The sequence below is a fragment of the Aythya ferina genome (assembly GCF_964211825.1).
Source record: "Aythya ferina genome assembly, chromosome: 9".
In the NCBI taxonomy this organism is placed as follows: Eukaryota; Metazoa; Chordata; class Aves; order Anseriformes; family Anatidae; genus Aythya; species Aythya ferina.
The window spans coordinates 23,203,906-23,226,563 of record NC_140305.1 but is presented as its reverse complement, the minus strand read 5'-3'; the positions used below and the strand labels follow the sequence as shown (position 1 = coordinate 23,226,563).

Genomic DNA, 22,658 nt, shown 5'->3' with positions numbered 1-22,658 from the left:
CATATTGACAGCCCTGACAGCTTCCTTAGAATGAAATAGGAACAAAAAAATTCCTCCCCCGAGACGGAGCAGCAGCGCTCACTGGGAGATGCTGCTGAGGGCCGAGCTCCCACCCAGCCCCAGCTCCTCCCTGTCCCCTGTCCCCGAGCTGCCCCTGACCTTCATCCCCTCGTGGAGCAGGACAGCGCTGCTCCAACCATCCCGGGGGATGTCAGAGCACCGAGGTTAGGATGCAGGAGCTCAGCCCGAGCCGGGCAGCACAGTGAGCCACGGGTTCGGTGTTATTTTAACTCGGGTTTTTCCTCGCTGCCTCCCAGAGCAGCATTGCTTCAGGAGGTTTCTGCAGGCAGTTGTATTCCTCCTGCACACAAACAGGCTGTTTGGCAGAAAGAAAAGCAATAGTGTGTGTTTTTTTTTTCAGGGGTGAAAAAAACCCAAGCCCAGCAGGACTCAGACAGCAGCTCCTATCTCGCTGGCTCTTTGTGCCAGGGAACAAAATGGCTCGTTTGCCATAACTGCTGCCAAAACCTCGTGGGATCAGGTCTAACCACAGAAATTCAAGAGGCACCGTGACTCATCCGCCGCTCTGCGCTGCTGAGGCTTACAGCTGGGTGGGACCCCTGCAACAAGTCCGTCTGCAGGAAACTTCTGTCATGGAAAAACACACTTCAGAACATCTCATTGGGACTACAGAAATAGGCATTGAGAAAAAGAGGAATGAGACCAAAATATTCTTTCTGCAAAGCCCACGCCATGCCTGCTCTCCAGATCACTTCCGCAGCCCTTCGGCTGCACTGGGGTGCAGGCTGGGCTCGCTGCGAGAGCTGGGCAGCACCCAGGAAATACCAAGCTGCACATCCTGCGTGCCAAAGAGCCAAGCACGTCCTGCGAGCACGTTTCACTTGAATAAAGAGACAGCGCAGACCCCAACTATCCATTTATTTTATTCTTTCTATGCCACGCTCAAAGTTTGTATGAAGAGAACTTAAAAAGATAATGAAAGACAGCAGCCAGGCTGCCAGTTAGCGCGGTGACAACCCACTGCCACGGCCAGCTCGCCCCAAGTTCCCAGCAGTTAGTTAGTGCTGCTGGTTTAATTTTACCATGGGTATCCCTGGAGGCTGCCAGCCAGCATCAGCCCGGCACGCGGTGATGCTGCTGCTGCGAGGGGCCGATGGATGTCTGCAAGAGGGCTTGTCCTGGCTGGGGGAACAATCAGAAGCAAGACTTCCTAATTAAAAAGCAATCTGCCCATTTCGCCAGGCAGAGCTCTGGGAAGCGGCCCCGTGCCAAGTCACTGCTGCGTACCCGTGAGCCACGCAGCCGGAGGCACGGGAAGCCTCGGGACACGCCAGCGGTACGAGAAGCGCCGGAAAGCAAGCTCCTACAGCACGGGGTAGGCAGAAACAACTGGATGTGAATCATCCACTTGCACGGACTTGGACAGAGCACGTCACGGCGCTGATCTGTGGGATATTGTCTGCCTGGTACTGCCTTTTGTGCCTCCGCACCGTGAGGCTCGGCCGCGAGAAGCGCGGTGCCACTGTGCCGGATCCCCCAGGGGCAGCACCGGTCCCAGGGGAGCCCAGGGAAAGCTCCAGCAGCAGCTCGGTCCCATTCCACCCCAAAAAGCCCCCACCTCACTTTGCACTGGTGGAAGTAAAAAGATAAGGCAGGAATCAGGCCCCCTCGCAGCTGGCTCGGGGAAAACGCAGCCAAGGAAATCACAGCTCGGTTTGTGTCCCACCACCAAAGGTGGGAACAGGAAGAGTAGCTCCCTGCTCCGGGAATATTCAGGGCTGTCAGCACCACGCAAACAGGCCTCCACGCCCCAGGAAAAAGCCTCTTTCTGTTGGGTAAACCTGCAGATAGCAAGGAGGTTTTTCATCTTCTCCAGCTCCCCGCTCTGCACCTCCTCTCACAGACGCTTTCCGTACCAACCCGCAGCCTGCTCAGGGTGGCACACGGAGGGGCAGACGCCCTTCTCTTCCGCGAGCTGCCCACCCCAGCTCTGTTCACATCTCCTTTTTGTTGCATGCTTTCTCCCTAGATAGTCAGCTCCTTATGGCTGCGGACAATTTCTTATTTTATCCACACCTCCTCTGCCAAAAAGAAGGGAAGGAGGAGGCGGAAGAGACGCTACCCTTACACAAGGATAACTAAAGCAAACCGGCTACCTTGCTGGCAGATCCTAGCAGAGGAAGGCACAATTTTATTTGCTGGGGCTCGACAGGGTCAGCGCTGTGTTTCTGGGGCACAAAGGGAGAGCTCTGAGGAAGAAAGGCTGCAGGAAGGAGGAGATCAGGAGGAGAGCAGCGAGGTGTGAACGCCGCACGTGCCCGACGTGGCTCCGTGCAGCCGTGGGACGTGCACCTGGGAGGTGCTGCTGGGTCTGTGACCCGCGGTGTTCCCATCCAGCCCCACTCTTTGATACATCTTCTTGGCAACACAGCCAGCGCACAACTCGATAGCCACCCCGAGATAGCAATCTTATCTCGATATTAAACACCTGCACCCCTTTCTGGCAATAAATCCTGGCTGCACGCTGCGTTTTCACGCTGGATGGGCACGGCACGCTTGGTGTCACAGCAGCAGCATGTCCTTGGGTCAATGACTCCCTCTCCTCCCAACCTCTTTTTAGGAAGTTTTGCCTCATCGGCACCAACTCAGACTCGTATGGGCCAGAGCTGGATGTGCACCGCACGCTTTTATCCTTGGAGGTGACGCTCATCTCCCCGCCAGGACCCTAACAATTAGCTTATTATCATGTGGAAACAAAACTCTGGATCCTGAAGGCACAAATATACATATAAAACACGTATGATCTGCAAACCCATGCGTTTCCCTCCTCCTTGCTCCCCTGGGAGGCAGGGGCTGGGCACGTGTGCCCTACCGCAAGGGCATGGGCTGCCTCCCACCACCTGGACACCATGGCTCGAGTGGGTGGGAGACACAGGTGCAGCACGGTGCGTGTTTTGGAGAGACAAGCTGGGAAACGGAGCTTTTTACCCCCACTCCCTCTGCTTTCCAGGGTGCCCGCACGCGGGGAGCGGGTACGGGCATCTGGCAGCCGCCCACGGGGCCCTGGCAGCAAGCAGCAGGGCAGAGGTGCCCAACCACGTAGCAGTTAAAAACAAACGACGCGCAGATATGTAAGATAATTCATAATCAATATATAAGGACGTGATTTCTGTCTGCGTGCATCTCCACCCTGCAGCTCGGCGGGGCCAGCTCGTGCCCCCCGGCAGCTGGGCGCACACAGAGCCGCCGGGCTGCGTGCCAGCCCCTCGCACATCCCACCAACCAGAGGGACAGCACAGCAAACAGCACCTGTACACCCCCCAAAATACCCAAACAGCCTGATTTTCAGCAAAAAGGCCAGGCAAGGTTTGGGGAAGGGAAGGGGAAAAGAATGAAACTGCGGCTGCCATCAGCCCCAGCCGTGACCGCGTCTCTTTCTGTCCCTGCAGGAGTTTTCACAGCTCAGGACAGGCGAGAGCAAGTTGAACACACACCACGGGTTGTCAGACAATAGGAGGAAATGGCGTGAAGGGCTGGCTCCTGCCCTCCTCGCTCTGCAGAAGCCTCGACAAGCAGCAGGTAACCCCTGCCACAAGGCACTCCAGGAAACCAACACCCCGAGAAGCTCAGATTGCTTCCCAGGGACTGATGTAGGTCCCTGGTACAATGCCGGTTCCCACTCTAACCAGTTTTTAAAACCAACCTTTTCTTTTAAATGGCTTGCTTCAGAACAGCTGTGCTGATGAGGAGTTGGAAAGCCACCTGCCTGCAGCCTGCTGGCTGGGCAGAGCTGGAGGAGCCTGACCCAGGAGGCTGCGTGAGCATCAGTGACTGGCATTTTCTCTGCTGTTCCACTTCCCAGGAATACAATTTGTGGCCGTACTGGCAGCGAGTGTATTTCCCCTGGTATTTCTTCCCCTGAAGGTTCGCTGGCTTGCTTTAAATCAATTACCAGAGAAAGAGTAAGTGGAAAAAACCAAGTTCGGTCCACGCTTAGCAAATAAAGGGGCACAACCGCACTTCTTTGCGGAGTTTTTCAAGGCAGACATTTCTCAAATCACGTCCTGAGAACAGACCCACTGTAAAACACCAGATCCTTCCTCTCCTGCAGACACACCTGCAGTCTAAAGAGCACCTCATAAATTACAGGGGATAACAAAGTCAAGTTGACACAAGCCTTTACAATTTGCTGTTTGCAAAAGTAGTAAAAATTTCCAGCTGAGGCATGTGATTTCAGGCCGCTCCACAACAGAGTGATTTCACCAGCAGAGATCACCTACCTCAGCCTTAGGAATTTGTTCTCCATTTATTTATATGTAAAACCGTCTCCTCAGCAGCTTACAGTGGCGGCTCTGAGCCTGGGAAACTCTTCCCCAGCCACGAGAGCTGCCCGTGTCCCCCTGCCCCCGAGGCTGGGCGCTGGGGCTCCTCGCAGCCCCAACAGCACCAGGGGGCCCAGGAGAAGTCCCTGGGGTGGTTTTTTTTTTCCAGACCTGAACCTTGACACCAACTCAATAGCCCTAAAGGAGGATGGCTGCAATTAAACGTGCACAGGGGTGGTTTAGTGAGACCTTTCAGCCCTCCCTACATGAGCTGACCCTGGGCAGAGGGGAAGCGCGCTGCGGGGCGATGGGGAGGCTGCCGGGGAGCTGCCAGCTTTGGGACGGGCTGGACATCCCCGGGGATGAACGACCCGGTCACCTGCGAGCCACCCTCGTGGGCACAAGCTACCAAACGCCTCCGGCTGCACGGGGTGGGGAAAGGGGGATTTTTGAGCCTAAAACCCCTTGAATCGGCGTCCCCCCTGCGGGCTGCCCGGGAGCAGGGCGCGGTGGCTCCCCCGGTGCGGTGGGCGCCAGCCCCGGCCTCGGGCTGCCCGACCGCGGCCGGGACGAGCCCCGACGGCCCCAAAACCCACTCGTGACCGCGGGGTGGGGGCCGTGGCCGGCCTCGGCCGTGTCCCGGGCCCGCTCCGAGGCGTTTCGCGGCTCCAGATGCGCCCCGAGCCGGGGGGGAGCGCGGCGATGCGGGCACGCACCGGAGCTGGAGGCGAGCGCACAGCCACGGTGTCCCCACCCGTGTCCCCACCCGTGTCCCGACTCCTGTCCCGACTCCTGTCCCGATCCCTGTCTCGCCCCGTGTCCCCACCGCCCCCCGCTGCAACCCCCCCCCGGCACCAAGCCCCCTCTAAGCCCCGGGAGCGAAGTTTGCAGCCGCGGGGAGACCCCCACGGGCGGCGCCCCCCGGCTTTACCCCCCCTACCCCTTAACCCCCTTCTCCCTTTACCCCCTTTACCCCTTAACACTCCCTCTAACCCCCCTCGTTGTCCCCCCCCGGTCCCCACCAACCTCGTGCCCCCGGGGGAGCGGTGGCCTCATGGTGCCCAGTCCCGACTCAGGGCCCGTCCCGGAGAGGGGCCGCGCTGCAGCCCCAAAAAAAGCCAAACCCAGCAGCCTCAAAACCCCAAAGCCAGCAGCCCCAAATCCACGGCCGGCTCCCCCCGGGCGGGGCGAGGCGAGCCCCAGCCCCAGCCCCAGCCCCAGCCCCAGCCTATAGCGGCCACTTGCGGGGAAACCACTCCCCGTGCGCCGGGACAGCGCCGGGGGCTGCTGGCACCTCGGGGCGGGGAGACCCCTTGTCATGGGGGGGGATAATTAAAAGGAGAGCTTAATTGGGAAGAGGGGCTGCTTGGGCATTCCCCCCCAGCACGGGGATGCAAAGCTCGCCTTCCTTCTTCCCCTTTCGCAGCCAGTTTGGGCAGGGGAAGGGGGCTCGTCAAGGGGGCCAAGAAAATGGGTTTGGTGTGGGGAGCAAGCAAAAAGTGTGTGCACATTGGGGCTGAATTCCTCACGCTGCTCCCAGCCACAAAGCCCTCTGTAATTACAGAAACACTGATTTTGTAGGAAGAGAGAGCAAATCTCTGTGCTCACAGAAGCACCGAGCTGACACGCGGAGCAGCAGAAACCCTCCGTACGCTGGGCAGCCCCACACGCTGCCCAAATCCTGGCTCCCAGCCCCGCAGCTGCACGGGGGGCATTTTGGGGGCTTCTTCCAGGGAACTCAGCGCTCCCACTTCTGTCCCTACGGCAAGGCTTCAGCACGGTTGTGATGCTTTTCTTCCTTGAAGGATTTGTTTCATTGAAGTAGCAAGGAACTGAGCTGTGCCCCTCGCACCCAGGCGGATGAATAACCCAACTGCAGCTGCAGGCAGTGCCCTGGCAGGGCGATATCGAAGCGTTCCCACGTTCCCCAGCACCATTTCCGAGCCCTCCCACCCCACATCTGCTCCGTCTGCCCAGACAGGGTTTGCTGTGGCTCTTTCTGCAAACAGCGTGCCCTTGGCTACAATCACACTCCGAAATCTGAGCTGGGTGCCCGAGAGCACCGCAGGATGGCTTCTCTGCTGCCAGGGTGCTGAGCCCGGGCAGGGCTGGATGCAGCTCCTGCAGAGAGCTGTGTGTGAGGGCAGCTACCTGCTGCCAGCCCAGAGCCTGCCTGCCCTCCTTTGGGCACCCGGCATGGCTGCAGCTGGCCGGCTGCATGCTGGTCGAGCCTTGCAAATCCATAAACGGCAGCTCAGTTAATGCACATTTAATTTTGATGCTGTTAGGTTTGCTCTGGCAGCCGCTGTGAGCACGGCAGGACCAGCAGCAGACAGCAGCCCCTCTCCGTGCGCCTTTTGGCACCTCCACACCAAAATTCCTCCGTCCCTGGCACCAGCACGCAGCAGCCCCCTGCCCACAGCCACCCCTCGGACAGGAGAGCTGCGCCCGGCAGCGCCTTGCTGCTCTTCCCAGCGCCTTCCCTGAGCCAGGAGCGCATCCTTGGTGGGGGCCCTCTAAAAGACCCCAAAGAAACGAAAGCATCAGGAGACCGCAGAACAGGCGAGGCTGGGGTTTCTTTGGTCTCTGTTCCCACCTGATTTTTGGTCTCCAGAAACTTCCCCGCAGCTCTCTGAGGACGCTGGCTGCCGTCACAGGGGATGCCAGCTTTGCACATCTACCGTGAGCTGCCGGTGCCAGGTCACACAGGGAGCGATGCAGCTGGGTCCTGGAAAACCAAGGTGACAATGTTGGCAACCTTTTCTTTATTTTTTTTTCCTGCATTTTATTCATGTCTCTCCTTCTCTTTAATTTTTTTCCTTGTTGTGCCTAACGAGTTGGCCCGAAGTGGGGATGTGTAAGGCAGAGACATCTGTAGGAAGGCTTTCAAGGACCACTTAGAGCCCACCAAACCCAACCCTCCAGCTGAAAGACTGCCCAGGAACAGGAACGGGGATTATTCCTATTTATTTTTTCAGACAAGGCCCTCATCCCCAGCCTCACTCACTGCTTGGCACCACAACCAACCGTGGTGGCCAACGAGGGGAGGGGAGAGCAGCAGGACAGCAGCGCCAGGCTAGGAAAATGCCAAACACCGGTCCCAGAGCAGGGGGGAGCAAGCTTGCGACAGGAGACAGAAGCCATCCACTTCTTCAAGCCTCCCAGGCCATATTCTTGCACCTGGAAATGCAGTCTCTCCCCTTCACCCTATGGCAAAAAGCAGTTTTGCCCAGGGGCTGGCACACAGGAGGGTGCCCCACTCCTCAGCCATTTCGGAGTAGCCCTGCCTGGGACTGCTGTGACTCGGTGAACACAGACACCTCCCCAATACAGGCATTCACCTGCCTCGTTCTTCTCACCGGGTGCTTTCCCCGAGTGAAATGACCACAGCTATACCAGTACGGTCCCCAGAGCCGGGTTATTTATGGTGTTCCAAAGCCCGGGGTAGCCGAGCGGCCGCGCTTCAGCTGGAGCCGCTCACAGCAGCCGACACTTTCTTGGTTCAGCAAAGTGTCAAAGCCGGCGAAAACACCCAAACAAAGGAAAAAGCCATCAGTCGCTTGAGCCAAGCACTCTTCCGCCCGTCCTTCTTGGCTGCCAACCACCTGGAGGAGCCTTTTTCCTCCCTGCATTTCCTCCGCAGCTGCACAGAGCTCGCAGGCACCAAGCACGGGGGATGCTGGTGCCGGTGCCGGTGCCGTGCCACGGGTGTCTGCCTTCTCGTGGCCCTGAGCTCAGCCGGGCAGGAACTCGGGGCTCAGGGCCATGTGCAGGCCAGGGGCACCCTGCTCCCCTCTGCCAGCTCGCCCAGCGGTCTCTCAGCCTCCTCATGTGTGCTGCAGTCCTTCGGGACACCAGGGTTACTGTGCCTTGCTAGGAGCCGAACCTGGAACTCAAACTGTGTTTTTCAGTGGTCAGTGCACCCAAAGGACAGCAGCGTGTCCCCACGAGGTGCTGCGGGACGGAGCAGAAAACAGCCAAGTCCTTTTTTCTTCTCCTCCCCCATCCTCCAGGGAAAACAGCTCTTATCCTAACTTTTGGAGGAAGAGGCAGGGGAGGAAGTTGGAGCACTCAGCCCTGGCAGCCGGCCTTGCCACGGTGCCTCCTGGGAGTTGTAGTCGCATTTTCTGACACTGCAGTGCTGGCCGTGGCAGGGGACAACCAGGGGACAGCAGGAGCCCTGGGCTTTAGCTGCTCCGAGACGGCTCAGCGGCCGCTCAGCATCCCAACATGATCAGGCTTGGCCGGGATATTTCAGTTTCCTTTCACAGCCTCCCCTTCTCGCAGAATTCCCATGGAAACACAAACAAAGCTGGCGCTGTTTGGGTAATTTTTTTTTTCCTCACCAGGGGGAAGCGTGAATGAAATTGGTAAAGGGAAAAAAAAGAAGTCGGAAACTTGCTGTGGGGGCCCCGGGGTGCACCACGCAGCCACAGGCACGGCGTGGCCGGGCTGGGAAGCAGGAGCCGTGGTGCGCAGCGCTCCCGGTGCGCGCGGGGGAACGCCGGGCACGGCAGCGTGTGCGGCACGGCGTCTGGAGGCAGGAGGGAGTGAAAGCAAGTGCAGATCAGCTCCGTATGGTACGGTGGTGAGCTACGACGCACGCCGCCTTGCTATTTAAAGCCACGCGGCAGCATGAATGACAGGCTCCGGGGAGCTCAACAAGTCCATCCGAAAACAGCCCGGCCGGGCGCAGCTCCTCCTGCTGCCCCGCTCCCACGCAGCACCACGGGACCCACCTTCCTCCCCTACACACACCACAAACCGTGCTGGCAGGAGGCAGTGAGAAAAAGCAGGATGCAGCCCGTGGCCAGGGCTTGGGGGATGCAGGTTTGCCCCTGCCTGCATCCATGGCCTGGTTCCTCGTGGGTCCTGAGCTGCGGCCGGTTACACGGGTGAATTCCCCGCGTTATCATTCACCCACCACAGGTTGTCAAGGAGCTGCAGTATTACTGGCAACGAGAAGGGAACCAGCTCGACTGTTCTTAAAGTGTGTAACGAGCACTTGGGTAAGAGTTAAGTAACGAGTGTTTCTTTAGCGACAAATCCAAGCGGGGTACGCTCCACCCATTTAGCTTCCAGACAAAGGCTTATATAAGCCGGGCGTTACGTAAAGCCCGAAAATAGGGAGAACTCCCCCACCTTTGGAGGAGAGCGCATCCCTGGGGCCACGTTCAGCAGGGTGAGCCTACCCAAGGGGATTGTTGCTGATGGGTAGGAGAGAGTTGGCACACTTAGCGAGCGTGCAAACAGGGCACGATTACGGGGAAGCGTCTCTCCAGTGCTCTCCCTGTCCCCAGGGATTTGCATGCAAGGGGCTTTCCGAGCCCGAAGCTGCTATCGTGGCACTTCCACAGCCCCCAGCAGCTTTTTCCTTCGGTCATTTGCCCATTCAGGCTCTGAGTTCACATGGATTTCTGACTTCTGTGATACCGAGCACCACGAAATGCCCCCATCTATCACACCGTAATTCTCCGCAGACAAAGCGGGCCGTGTTTTGTAAAATCAACTACAAAATATAGCCGTAGGTAAAGGGCAGGTTGTTGGGGTGCAACCTGTGCATCGGGTCCAGCGTGCCTGAGCACCTGGCAAATCAGCTCCAAATGTAAAAAATCCTCGTTCTCCCCAGGCGCCTCACAGAGCCCGATTCCCAGCCGCCGACAATACACCCAGCCCACACCGATGGTTACTTCCAGACACGAAAGCAAAAAAAAAAAAAGACTCGGAGAAGAGGAGAAGAGGATTTGCATTTCCCTTCACAACCCAGCACCCGATCCTCCTCCTGCCGCAGACACAGAGGCAGCTTTGTGAGAAGCCGGGGATCCTTATCTGGGGGGGGAAGGAGGGAGAGACGGCCGGGTTGTTGGCCTGGCAGAGCGAAACGTGTCAGGAGTTACTGTGCTGACTACAAGGCTGCCTTTCACCCCAGCAGCCAGCCTGGCCGTGCTCGCAGGGCCGTGCTGTGGCTCTGCCCGACCCGGCAGTGAGAGCAGCGCAGGGGGGATTTTGATGCAGCCCCCCGGCTTCCAGAGCCTCCCCCCATGGCTGCAGCCTCCAGCCTGCAGGGCGGCTTGTTTTACGGCACAGGCAGGCAGAAGGCAGGCGGGCTGGAGCAGAAAAAGATGAAATGAGATGCAAGCTGTCTAGCCACAAAAAAAAAAAAAAAAAAAAAAAAAAAAAAAAAAAAGGCTTTGGTTTCTATCACATTCGTTATCTTCCTTCACAAGTAAATGCAGACGACAGAGATAAGAGGATAAGAGAGGGGTGACCCCTAGTGCCCTCTCCAGCTGCAGCTTCCCCTGTCATCCCCTTGTCACCCTCTGTATCGATAGCCAAGCTAGGCAAGGCACAGCACCTCTCCGCCTCGTTCTTCACCCACAGAGCCTTGCTCTCTCCTTTTTTCAGCAGCAGGATCCAGTTTCCTCCCCCTGTACGAACTCTCTCGCTGCGAGGCACTCGCTGCAGCATCCCTTTTGTTGCTGCTGCCTGGGAGCAGCACTGGACAGACCTAGCAGTGTACCAGCAGCTGGGATTCCCTCGGCTCTCTGTCGCAGCACACTTACACTCGCTGTACTTGCCGGGATAAAGGCGAGCCTGTTCTGCTGGCCCCGAGCTCGCCAGTGGCTCAGAGCAGCCATTCAACCTCCCGAGAAGAGACCTTTGTCTCGTGGAAAGTGGATCTGCAGCACCAAGCCACAACAGGAGCGAGTCTGCCCTGTGACAGGCAGCGGTATGCGCTTTTGTGGGCTTCTTCTTGCAACGTCAAAACCTCATTCCTGTGACTCAGCCGGCACCACAAGTGCCCCGCTCACAGCATCAGGGTGTCCCCAGAGCTCTTACCTCTTTGCACCCTCAGCACTGAGCCCTGAGGCTGGTTTAAGCCCATCTCAGAGCAGAAGAAACACCCCAAGGCCCTTGCTGGGCTGCCCTTAGCCCCGAGCTCTGTGTAGGGCACAGCACCACTCGCCCACCCCAAAGGGCTCCTCCTTCCCCTTTCACTTCTCGCCAGCCTCTTTCCTCACCAGCAGCAGCTCCCACCTCGCAGCCAGCCCTTCCTCCCCTTTCTCCCTTTCCCACCCGTGCCCTGGCTCTCGTCCTCAACCTTCCTTCCCCTGCAGCCTCTGCACGGGGCAGCTGCACTGCACCCAGCGCTGTGCCCAGCTCGGGGCCAGCCGGGCGTGCTGTAACGGGAATTGCTGCAAGCATTTGGTCCAGTTTTAGTCCCAGTTCTCGGTCTGTTCCACACCTGGCGTCATTATGTGCCAGCTCCACGGGTCGTTTTTCCCTGCTTTGTTAAAACCAACACGTCTCCGGTTGAAGTTCCTGCTTGTTTCTTTTCCTTTCCTGCTAGTTTCTTTCTTTCTTTTTCTTTCCTTTCCCACCAATGTTTTATTTGTAAAGTAGGTTTCAAAGCGGGGTAGGAAGTGTGCTGGTCATTGCGTAATGTAAGTTGGTTTTATCGTGTTAAAATCTCTTTTCTTGCATAGCCACGAGAAAGCCTCCGTGACCCAGCGTGCACACCCCGCGCTGCTCTCCTGCCTCCGGCCCCAGAACTGCTCCAAATTTCCCCAAGTTATTTTCTTTTTTCCTCTGCTTTAATTAATTACATGCAAAATTCTCATCTTCTGAGCCATCATTTGCTTCTTTCCCTAGGTTGCACACTGTTCCTAATGAATTTCTTTTCCTCGTTAACCTCTGGTAAAGGCCATCTTCTCTGTATTGCTGTCCTGCCTGCGTATGGTCCTGCACAGACAAGGCACTCCAAAAATCCCTGTAGCGTATTTATCTTCCTATAAATGCCTGTTTTAATATGGAGAAAAAATGTTTCTCCTTTTGCTTGGTGCTTGCTTTGTGCCTCCCAGTTATGCTCTACATTTAGAAATCCTCCTTTGTCGGGACTACCATATGCCTGTAGCTCCTTGCAGCATTAGTTTAGTGTCTCTGAATATTTTTATTTAAACTCTGGCTTCATTCACACCCAATATTAAGATGCTCCAAATTAGCTCCTCACTTGAATTTTTGATTATCACACAGATCAGGCTTTTTGCATAGTTTCGCAATATGCTGCTTTGCTGCATCCTCAGAGCTTTGCTTATGCTATTGGAGTAATTCTTGTGAAGTGAAAACCTGGTCCTGGACGTCAGATGAGCCCTCTCAGGATGTTGTTAGGACAGGACACGAATGTCAGAGGCCAAAAAAATAAATCCAGCCAGCGGAGCCATTCATCAGAAGCTGAAGGAGAATCACCATGGCTGAAAATACCTCTAGTAAAGGCTGGAGTTTTTCCTCCCGAAGGCTCGAGGAGACTCCAAATCCCATGGCTTGCCTTTCACAGCAGGTCAGACCAGACGACCAGGATGGCGTATCCCAGCATGTGTGCTCGGAAATATCTGGGCAAACTGCAGCCAGATGTGGTGGCGAGGCCAGACAGACGAGGCAGATGTCACTTCCCATCTCCAGCTCTCGGAACCCGTGCTCAGGGCTGCCCCGCCGCTCACTTCTCCCGCAGCACCACGCAAGCTGCTTTTCCCTTGCCCTTTGCTTCCCTTCCTACCCCAGCCCTGTTCTAAAACTTTCCCGTTCAACATTTTCTTGTTGGAAAGCTGCCCTAACGCAGTGAATCACCTCACCTCCACCTTCCTGGGGATGGAGACCCACGGCCAGGGCTATTGTATGGGGTGTCCCCAACAGCCCTGGGGCTCACTCACCCCAATTGTGGTGTGACTCAGTGCAGGGTGCGCTGTAATGGCAGAGGGGAAGAGGTGCTGAGCTGGAGGCAGCTCGCAGACCTTGCTCCTGAGCACACACATTTAGCGAGCACCTCCTGAAAGCCACGCTGGGGCCAGGCAGCTCAGCAGCAAGGCCAGAGCTCTCTTGGCCACAGCGCAACGCAACCCATACACGAGCCCCAAGCCTGGCTGCATCAAGAATTCGGAGCTGGATGGGGGCCATGAGGGTGACCCTAAGCGTGGCCCCAGTGCAGCAGCAAGCCAAGGGCAGTGTCACAGCAGGCCAAGCAGCACAGCCAGCACAGGCAAATGCAGTGGCTCCAGGCTGACCAGAAAACCTCTGAGAGCAGGAGAGGAGCAGGCACGTCCTGGCTCCCGCGCTGCAAAGCACCCGCTGCTCCAAAACCCCAGGGAGCAACACCCAGGCTGGGGCAGATGCCACCCCAACATATGGCACACTGTAAACACACATTATTTTCTCTCAGTTATACTCAATATCTATCAGGAAGCATAAAGCTGGTCACAAAGAAGTTATTTTACTCTTTGGCAAGCACACACGCAAAGAGGCTCAATGCAGTGTGCTGCCATTCCAGAGTTCAATACAAGATAAAGCACACAGCAGCCCCAGCTCGCCAGTGCCCTGCTTCCAGTTTCAGAACCACAGAATCGAGTTTGCTCAAGCAATCCGTTTGCTCAAGCACTCCAGTAAAAACAGTAACATGATTCTCTATTCCTCTTTTCTTTTTGAGAGACAGAAAGTCCCAGTCGTTTTGTACAGCCCAAGTAAAAGAGATCTAAACACAGTCGTTGTCACAGGATGAAAACTGAAAAAGGAAGAACAAGTGCAAAAAGCAATGAAAGGAAAAACCAAAGCCTGCCTGCAACCCCCCAGCAGTGTGCATGCAGGCACTGCTGTTTGTACTCACCCAGCAGGGCAGTCCGAGGGTTGTGTGCTCACCTCCCTTCAGTTCTGCCCATACCTCTGGGAAGACCAGAGCACTGGAAATCAGAGCGTGCTTGGCAAAGATGCCAACAACAAGATACTACAGAACAGAGCGAGCTGTCTTCAGCGAGCTGCTGTCTGTTTCACGGAACTAATGGACACAGGTGTTTACCTGAGCGGTGGGATCAATGTGCTGAACTGCCTGGTATTTGCCTAAGTGTGCAGCAACGCCCATTTACCTAGCTAATTCATCAGGTCCTGTTATAATGTGTGAAATGTTAAAGGAAAAACGTTCAAAATTTTTGCACTTCACCAGATTTTTGCACAGCTGGCAATCAGTGTCCCACTATACATTTTTGAAAACTATGAAACATACATACATATATATATATAAAGAACACTAACAGAGCAGTCAGATGCATACAGCCTTAAAGGTGTCAGTCATTAAATCTTTAAATGAAAGCAGATGCGGAGTGCCAAATTTCCCTGGTTTACCCTCTGCCACCCTTCCTGCAGGAACGCAAAAGCGAAGCAGAGCGGGTTCCTCAGCAGTGAGCACACAGCATGGGCTGATGAACAACGTGAGCACGGTGTTTGGTCGGAGGCAGCTCCTGACATGGAGGCTGTGACTTCCAGCTGAGCACACCGAACATTTGGGAGCTCGTACAAGAAGGGCTGGTACTTGCTTTGAGTCTTGCCATCCGTATTGGTGTCTCCCCAGGCAGATCCTTATGCGAAGGACTAGCACTTACTTCTACTTCGCAACAACATTGACCAAAAAGCTGCTTCAGAAGACACTTGTTCCCAAATCCTTAGGTTCTCCCGGTAGCCAAGCACTGCCAGGCTCGGTGCAGGACTCAGACAGGCAGCTGGGTGAGGCTGCATGTGTGTATGTGCTGTTGATTTTAGAGCTGAGGGCGGCTGCGAGCGACCTGCCCATCCCAAACCCATGCGGTGCCGCCTCGCCCAACCTCCTGACAGCACGGGGCCTCTTCCCTGAAAAAAATCTCACGCCCACCCTACCGGCCCCGTGCCAGCTGGCACTCACCTGGCTCCCGAGCAGCAGCAAGGCCACCATACACCGTGCTCAGGGGCAGTACACGAGCGGCAGATGCGGCCGCTGCTGGAGCTGCTGGCGGGCAGTGGGTGAAGGCGGGCGGCGAGGCGAGATACACCGCCCAGCCACGCGGCATCGCCCGCCGCCGCCGCGGCTCGCAGCACCGCTTCCTGCTGCCGACGTCACTTCGGCACTGCACCGAAACACCAAAATGCGAGCAGCTCATGGCCTTCCTTTTTTTTTTTTTTTTTTTTTTTTTCCCTCCCTCTGGATAACAAGTTCGTTTTTTTCGTGTGCTAAAAGTAGATAGAGGGCACTATCGCAAAGTGGTGAAAACAAAATGTACAATACTGCTGCAGCTAGCTCTATTGCTTGCTCTGGCTCAAAACAGCCCCGTCGCAGCAAGCCCATCCGGTATGAAACCACTCTCCTGTTTCAAATTTGCTAAAAACATTCTGACGGGGTCACTTCAATTTTATTTATTTTTTTTTCCTGCTGCTTCTGGTGCCTGCCTGGTGCCAGGCAAGCCGTGACCATGCAGTCCCAGGAGGCTTTCGAAGAACGAGCTGGGGAGAGGAAGTGGAAGGGCACAGCTAGGTACAGCCTGCTGGCTAATTATTTCATGTACACGCTCAGCATTGCACGTGACGTTCGCTGAAATTGCAGCTTTTCAGGGAAGAGGTACGGAAGGTTTGTGTGGTGTTAGGGGCAACCTCACCACCTAACATTTGCTTCGCTAAAATTCAAACACAATGAGGCTTCCCTGCCAGCAGCAATTAGAAACAAGCATTATCTGATTGCTTTCTACAGTAATTGTGCTTCATTATTTTCCTCCTGTGAGAGACAAAGAAATATCACAAGCGGAGGAGGTGCTGGTACCTTTCACAGATACACTCTTGGCAAGCAGGGTTATTTCTTACAAGCTCTTCAGAAGTGGTTGATGTGAAGTTCTTGAAAAGCTTTCTCTTCTTCATTCTGAATCGCTTTTCCTTTCCACCCTCCAGCTCCTGACAGCGCCTTTTGTCAGGCCGTGGTGGCTCAGGGTGGGCTTCTGCCGCAGACCCGCAGTGCCCCGTCCTCCTGCACATCCATCAGCAGCGGCCTCGGAGGCTGAGGCTTCCCGGGAGAGGTGCAAGGGATGCCCAGCAGAGCCAGAGCACGTCAGAACATCACAGCAGGCTCCTGTCTGCTGTGTTCACGTTAGTCCTTGTACCGGAGCGAGTGCTCGGGTGAAGGTCAGTGCTCACTTCGGTAAGCTGTTCCGTCACTGAACAGCTTAAGCCCCGGCTGCCTTGTTTTGACTGGCCTCAGACAGGGATTTTTCACTTTTGGAACCAAAATCCCCACTGGGGAGAAAACACTGCTCATTACCCAGTTCCTTTGGCTTGCTGGAAACCAGTCCTGAGCTCTCTGCTCTGCAGATGCCAGACCGGGACCTTTCAGCTCACAGACAACATACTCTGGTAGCCGACTTTCAGAGGCTCCTCCTGACTTCAGCCTCAGCCCTGAGCGATCAGCGCTTTGGGAACAGGGCTTTACAAAGATAATTGTGAAAGGCACAGCCTTGACTTCTGATTTCAGTACCAAAGATGACTTCAGGAGATCGCGGCAAACACGCAAATGAGTTTGTTCGGGGCGGTGCCGCTATCCGTGAGGCGGCGCTCACAGCGGGAGGCGGGAGAAGGGCTGCTTTTAATTGGCAGCACAGCCTTGTTAAGGGACGGAGAGCGGTGCTGAGTCACATCACGTGAAATTGCAAGGAGACTGCTTAGAGCCCCGAAGTTACGTCCTTCCTCCTAAAATCCTGCCCAGGACAGTTCCTGAGGAACTGGGGTCGCACCACACGCTGCGGTGTCTGAGTGTCTGAAGGCTGAAGAGGAGGAGGAGCAGTGTGCAGGCCCACACACCGCTGCAAGGCCTCTTCCCTTCTGTCACTCACTGCTGTCTAGCAAGGAGGAAGCCTTTCGAAAGATGTGGCGGAGCCAGCAGGCCTCGTTTCCTGGTCTGGGGAGGATGAGATGTCTTCTGGGAGCTGTAGTTCCCAGGAAAGATGAATTCGCAGCCTTCCTGCCGAGCCATGCCAACAAAGCCAGCGGCCTGGGGAGGCTTCTGCTGCTCTGGTGCCAGGGAAAATAGGTTGAAATGAAAAGAGACATTTGTACAGGCAGCTCTGCTAGCAGGGCCTGGAAAACAGCACACCGCAGTGGGAAAACCTGAACGTGCTTAGGAGCAATAGGACATGAAGGAAGAAACTTTCTGCCTCGATGAGAACAGAAAAGGGGTGGTCGGTTGAGATTCTGCAGCCAAAGGGAAGCCAGCTGTGGGGCTCCTCTGGGGGACCAAAGTCTGCTCGAGGAGAACACACTGACCTCCCACAGAACCAGGCACAACCAAGCCCTGATGGCTTAAGGGAGAAGAAAATAATCTATCAGAATCAAAGCAGCTCCTTTTTCACAAAAGGGAGATGGAGAGCTCAGACCTGAACCTCTGCCTGCCAGGCGGAGAGTTCCTCTGAGTGCTGCTTTGGCATAAGGATGAGGCTTCAGAGCAACGTGTGCCACAGAACTGCCAAACAAACTGCAGATACTGCTAAAGCAAGAGCCTGGTGGTACAAAAGAAGTACTGACAGAAGTGTACAGCACTTGGTTGTGGTTTACAGAAGCCACCGCAGTGTTTGCGAGCTGGTAGACGTGGAGGAAGTGTTTGTAAGGACGACTGCAAAGAACTGAACGTAGTGTGCAATTTGGGGTGATAAACCAAAGAGGGGACACTGAAGCTTCAAACACTGTTCTTGGAAACCAGGCTTGCTTAGAGGGCTCTGTACACACTGAGCTGTTTGAAAAACAGCACTTACCTACCCTGCCCTCCTCATCTGGGGTATAGCATCAGTGGGAGCATCGCACTTACAAACCCTAAATAAGTGGAAGTAATAACTCCTGAAGACAGTTCTGAGCTGAGTGGGGCTTTAGGACAAGAAAGGCTGGTTGATGGTAGCTCGTTCTTAACTATTTGCACATGTTGGCAGTAAAGCTGAGTGCTTGGACATTATTTGCCACTTTTACGAGTTGAATTATTATTATTACTATTATTATTATTATTATATGTATATTGTTTTCCTCAAGCAGCACAGTACTAAGTATTTCCTCTGGAGCTTTTTTTTCTAGTTAAAGTGGAGAGAATTGTAAAGCAAAAAAAAGCATACCTAAATTAAAAACTTATTTTCTACATGAAATGTAGAATGTATTTGCTAACTGATATTGACAAATACTCTGAAAGGAGCAACCTCTATGTTTAATGCTGTAATTCCTATACTTCTAATCCAGAACACTGATGAACTCTTGGAAGATGGACTTAAATCTGAATCCCCACAGGCATCTGGATTGACCAGGTTGACATAAGTCTAGACAGTAACAGTAACATTTACTTTTTCAAGAATAAACTGCTTGGACCTCTGGTCCTCCTTCCCCACAGCCAGCAGTTTCTCTGGGCTCTTGAGTTTTTGGGAGGAAGACATTTTGAGTTGCAGGAGAGAGATGAACAAAACTGCAGGGAAAGAATGAGAAGGAAGAGAACTGTGGTGATAACGATGAGCCCAGAAGCACCCCTAACTGAAACATCCCCTTTCTTCAGAAACCAGAGCTGCCACCAAGTGTTTGGGTGGCAGCAGCAGCCCGGAGAGACTGGGACAGCTCTGGGCACGTGGGCTGAGCTGCTGCCCTAGTCACAGCTTCAGGACAGCCACAGCTGACCCCAGGATGTCCCTAGGTAAGGGACATGCCAAGGCAGGGACAGCAGCGCCCTGCATGGCCATGAGCCCTGATCGGGGTCTGGGGCTGAGCCTAGGAAGCCACCCATTTGTGCTGATACGGGTTCGTGTCAGTATAAAGGTAATCTTCACGCCATGAAAGCAGCCCAGTGTCTGGCTTCTAGAACAAACTTGTGTTTTTGTTGTTGCTGTTAATTGTACTATTCAAATTGAAAATTATGGACCTGATTTAGTGCTGTTAGGAAATTTGCTGACATTATTAGTCATACCAGCACACAAATGACACAACTGAGTAAAGAATCAGCTATTGCACCAGTAATTCTGCCTGCCTTTCCTAGGAAGAATCTGTGTCACGTATCCCATGACACCATCCTGTCATGTAGCTTTGCTGGGGTCCTGGATTTCCCAACCCTGCGCCATCTGCCCCCAATTTAAGGTGAATAAAGTGATGCTGGCTGACCAGTGATTCAGCATATCATCTCAGTGGCAGCATTAAAGTTGGATGGGGTTTCTGCAACCTGATGCAGCAGAGGGTATCCCTACCCATGGCAGGGGTTTGGAACGAGATGGTCTTTAAGGTCCTTTACAACCCAAACCATTTTATGATCCCATGATTAATACTTTCACCATTCAACAGAACTAGTGGTGTAATATTCTAAGTGCAAAATGCACCTGAGCCTTCCTAAATCTTCACTAAATCCTTACCAGGGCTTGGGAAAAACAGCCTGAGCAAGGCTCTCTCCTGCATTGGTCTGCTGGAGGGAAGAGATGTATGAGGAACCCCAGAATCCTTCAACAACCTTCAACCAGCTCCTCTCCAACGCGGTCCTTCTCTGCCGTGTCCTGATGGTGCTGAGCAGGAGGAGCCCAGGGACTGGAGATGCTCCGCAGAAATAATTGGGGCTGATCGGTGTGTGGGGAGCTCAGTGCAGCTCTGATGCTGTGGGTCTAAGGTGAGAGAGGACAAGCGCAGGAGTTCGGGCTGACCTCCCAGACACAGCTCACCTCTTTGTCCCAGCAGCTGGCTTACAGCTCGCCTCGCAGAGCACACCTCATCAGGCTGTGAGGGCTCCAAGTGATAATGGTTCCACCGTCCCTGCTCAGAAACCAGCCCACCCAATTACACTTTCTGCTAGGGTTATTCAGCTTTCAAAGCTGAGTGTTTCTATTTCAGCCTCTACATGCGGGATCTTGTTATGACTTCCTGAGCAATACAGAAACGCGCTTCCACCATCAGATATCTTTTTCATCTGCAGAGGCTTGGAAACCCTGCTCATACCTGCTGCCTGCGCACCAGGCTGCATCGGTTAACCAATTATTAATCTGTAGCATGCTGAGTTTACGGCGCATCATTCAAGGGGGGTGTTTAAACTCAAAGCACTGGTGTGCCCCGTTGGATGGCTGCATGCAGGGTGAGCAGGGCTGAGCTGTGGGACACTTGCCAGTGGCTCGTCCGAGTGGCTCGGGGACAGTGAGCACCCAGGCACAGCAGTTTGTGGTTGTGCCATACAATGAAATTGTCGCCGAAAGGCCCCAGCTCTGCCTTTCTTTGATAAAAAGGCAGCCAGAGAACTGCCCTCTCCCACGAGCCCCAGCGCTCAGCCTATGAGATAATACAGGCTGGCCTTTTCTTTGCAGCTGTATTGTTTTAGTGCTTGGAAAATAGCAGCAGCCTGAGCAATGAGTCATCTGTCACTAGATGGGGTTAAAGTAATTTCCGTTTTCTGTTGCCATGGGGAAATCAACGTCCTAAGATTTGTCCTTTCTCCCACTCAAACATGTGGGAGTAGAAAGCTTGAAACCCAGCCGGGCTAAACAGTTTTTAATTTTTTTTTATTTATTTTCCCCTTATAAACAAACTTCCCTCCATGGCCTTGCAGCTGTCAGTCTGTTCCCGGAATCGTCCAGTTAACAATGTCATTCCCCTCGGATTGCAAAAAATCCAGAAGCAGAGTTTAAGTAAATATTTGACATAAATATAGGAGCTGCTTCGCTTCGCTTATGTCTCTGCTGCTCCTAAAGTTTGTACGTGTACATTCAAGGGGGTTGTAACCTTGATACTGCAGGAATAAAATATTATTATTGTTATTTTTTTAAGTAAATTCAAGTAGCAGATCCCCAACATCGAGAACAGAGTGAGTAACAGAAACAGGAAAGAGGAAATAGCAGTAAATACCGTTCAGAAGCCTTGCTAATGTATAGCTTATATGAGTAGCAGCACAGCAACATCTAGTGTTGGTCAGGGATATAGCTGCAAGTTCTTGGCGTGCTCATTAATGGCACTTGGATGAAATCTGCACCTGGGCAAGCGGCTTTCCTCGGCCCACCGCAGCACCGCGCAGCACAGCCTCGGCTCCACGCCGTCTCCTTCTGCCCCGTGTTTCACACCAAGGCCTTCGTCACACTCCGTGCCCGTCTTTGTCTGCCCTGCAGAAGTATGGTCATCTGGTAATGCTCTCCGTCTGCCCGAAGTGTTAGGAAAATTACTGCGGTTCTATTTAAGAGCCAACGCAGCAGACCTACAGCTTTCAAAGCAGTTCAGTGCAACAACAGTGGCCAAAACTGAAATTTTATGATCTGAACTGAAATTTTAACCCTCGGAACTGGGCTTAAGAGAATAATTCCCACCCGACAGCCGGTCACGTTACTGTATTGTGAAAACTGGGCCCAATTAAACCTCACTGTCAAATGTGTAGAGAAACTAGCATGCAACGCAAGGCTGCAACGCCGAGGCGACGTGTCAGAGTGCTGCATTTTCCCTCCCCTGTATCACCCTGGGAACGCAGGGATCGCTGTTAGGCACAGCTTACCTGTGGGCAAACTGGGTGAGGGTCACGGGGAACCCAGCGCTGTGTTGCATGCAGACACTTCTTTACATTTAAAAGGCACCTGACACTCAAAGTTGAGTTCCTTGATAACTCTTTGTAGATACACATTGTGGAATAGCACTGGTTTTGATTAGTTAAGTTTGGCTAAACTGGGTTTAGCCTCACATTAGTTCAGATTTTTAATTTAATCATTTTTAGTGACTTTGCATTAAACTTCGGTAGTTTTTCCCCATACAAGCAAGCCCTTGTAGGGGAAGGTCACCGATGACTGTAAGTAAAATCATTTGTCTCCTTAGATTACAGCTCTCATTACACGGATTCTGCTTCATCTTCAGGAAAATAACATCCTTTGGGTTTTGTCAAAGAAAACATCCACGAATGGCTGCTTTCCAAATCCAGCTCTGTCTGGCAACACCCTGCAAACAGATTTTTGCCACGTTTAAGTTCATTACATGAGCTAATTAGCATGGCTGTGTAGGTGCGTGGAATGCACTGGGGGAGAGGCAGAGTACAAGACTCCAAAATGCTGTTATATAATTTGTTACGGGGACACACCTAGTGAAGGCAGACCTGGATCGCTCTCAGCATGCTTTTCAGTAGGATTTTGGGAACGAGCAGGGGAAAACAAGGACATTTGAGCAGAGGCAAGGTCGAATGCCACCTTATTTTTGTAACTTAAAAGCACAACTATTTTTTTTTCTATACTCACACCTGTTGCTTATATTTCCAGATAAAACAATTCATGAAAAAGTCGGTGACTCAAAGCAAGGACCGCATACTCGTCAGCTCCACTGTGAAACTCATTCCCTAATGAAGAAAGAAGCACAACTTCTCACTAATAACAAGCAAATAGGGATTGTTAGCCACTCTGACCATGAGAAAGGCATTAGGGTGTCTATTGGAAACACTCAGGCAGAACAGGGATCAGAGCTCTGCTTCATGTTATTAAGACGTTCACACCGCCCGAACCAAATTAAATGGAGAGCTAAGTC

At 53.7% G+C, this 22,658-nt stretch overlaps 1 protein-coding gene across 7 annotated transcripts in view; it reads right to left on the bottom strand.

The window, feature by feature from the left end:
- Nucleotides 1-15,205, bottom strand: part of PLD1 (phospholipase D1) — a 58,326-nt gene extending 43,121 nt beyond the window's left edge. For 2 of the 7 annotated variants that reach the window (XM_084529977.1, XM_084529984.1), the window contains exon 1: nucleotides 5,370-5,551. The gene's annotated coding sequence lies outside the window, so the exon portion shown is untranslated. Of the gene's footprint in view, nucleotides 1-5,369; nucleotides 5,553-6,939; nucleotides 7,072-7,684; nucleotides 8,393-13,998; nucleotides 14,146-15,063 lie in introns of those variants that run through there. The other 5 variants (XM_084529978.1, XM_084529979.1, XM_084529980.1 and 2 more) reach the window with 5 other exon arrangements.
- Between the last annotated feature and the right edge of the window lie 7,453 nt (nucleotides 15,206-22,658).